The sequence below is a fragment of the Oncorhynchus nerka genome, linkage group LG2 (genome assembly GCF_034236695.1).
Source record: "Oncorhynchus nerka isolate Pitt River linkage group LG2, Oner_Uvic_2.0, whole genome shotgun sequence".
Taxonomy (NCBI): Eukaryota; Metazoa; Chordata; class Actinopteri; order Salmoniformes; family Salmonidae; genus Oncorhynchus; species Oncorhynchus nerka.
The window spans coordinates 6,757,238-6,758,939 of record NC_088397.1 but is presented as its reverse complement, the minus strand read 5'-3'; positions in this window follow the sequence as shown (position 1 = coordinate 6,758,939).

The following is a 1,702-nucleotide window of genomic DNA, read 5'->3' as shown; positions in this document are numbered from 1 at the left end:
AGAGGTAAGGGTTAGGGGTAAAGGTTAGGGGTAAAGGTTAGGGTAAGGTTAACATCAGGTTATGGTAGGGTGAGGGGTAAGGGTTAGGGTAAGGGTTAGGGTTAATATCAGGTTAGGGTAAAGATTAGGGTTAGGGTTAATATCAGGTTAGTGGTAAGGGTTAGGGGTAAGGATTAGGGGTAAGGGTTAGGGGTTAGGGTTAATATCAGGTTAGGGTAAGGGTTAGGGGTAAGGATTAGGGGTAAGGGTTAGAGGTAAGGGTTAGGGGTAAGGGTTAGGTTAATATCAGGTTAGGGTAAGGGTTAGGGTAAGGGTTATGGGTAAGGGTAGGGGTTAGGTTAATATCAGGTTAGGGTAAGGGTTAGGGTAAGGATTAGGGGTAAGGGTTAGAGGTAAGGGTTAGGGTAAAGGTTAGGGAAATGTTAGGGTAAAGGTTAGGGGTAAAGGTTAGGGGTAAGGGTTAGAGGTAAGGGTTAGGGTTGATATCAGGTTAGTGGTAAGGGTTAGGGGTAAGGGTTATGGGTAAGGGGTTAGGGTTAATATCAGGTTAGGGGTAAGGGTTAGGGGTAAGGGTTATGGGTAAGGGGCTAGGGTTAATATGGTCAGGTATAGGGTTAGGGTAAGGATTAGGGTAAGGGTTAGAGGTAAGGGTTAGGGGTAGAGGTTAGGGTAAAGGTTAGGGTAGGGTTAATATCAGGTTAGTGGTAAGGTGAGAGGTAAGGGTTAGGGTAAGGATTAGGGGTTAGGTTAATATCAGGTTAGGGTAAAGATTAGGGTTAGGGTTAATATCAGGTTAGTGGTAAGGGTTAGGGGTAAGGATTAGGGGTAAGGGTTAGGGGTAAAGGTTAGGGGTAAATGTTAGGGGTAAAGGTTAGGGGTAAAGGTAAGGGGTAAAGGTTAGGGGTAAGGGTTAGGGGTAAGGGTTAGGGTTAATATCAGATTAGTGGTAAGGGTTAGGGGTAAGGGTTAGGGGTAAGGGTTAGGGTTAATATCAGGTTAGGGGTAAGGGTTAGGGTTAATATCAGGTTAGGGGTAAGGGTTAGGGGTGAGGATTATGGGTAAGGGTTAGAGGTAAGGGTTAGGGGTAAAGGTTAGGGGTAAAGGTTAGGGGTAAGGGATTAGGGGTTAGGTTTAATGTCAGGTTAGGGGTAAGGGTTAGGGTTAATATCAGGTTAGGGGTAAGGGTTAATATCAGGTTAAGGGTAAGGGTTAGGGGTAATGTCAGGTTAGGGGTAAGGGTTAGTGGTAAGGGTAAGAGGTAAAGGTTAGGGGTAAGTGATTAGGGTAAGGGTTAGGGGTAAGGATTAGGGGTAAGGGCTTGGGGTTAGGTTAATATCAGGTTAGGGTAGGGTTAGGGTTAGGGTTAATATCAGGTTAGGGTAAGGGTTAGGGTAAGGATTAGGGGTAAGGGTTAGAGGTAAGGGTTAGGGTAAAGGTTAGGGGTAAATGTTAGGGGTAAAGGTTAGGGGTAAAGGTTAGGGTAAAGGTTAGGGGTAAGGGTTAGGGTAAAAGTTAGGGGTAAGGGTTAATATCAGGTTAGTGGTATAGGGTTAGGGTAAGGGTTAGGGTAAGGGTTAGGGTTAATATCAGGTTAGGGGTAAAGATTAGGGGTTAGGGTTAATATCAGGTTAGGGTAAGGGTTAGGGGTAAGGTTTAGGGGTAAGGGTTAGAGGTAAGGGTTAGGGTAAAGGTTAGGGTAAAT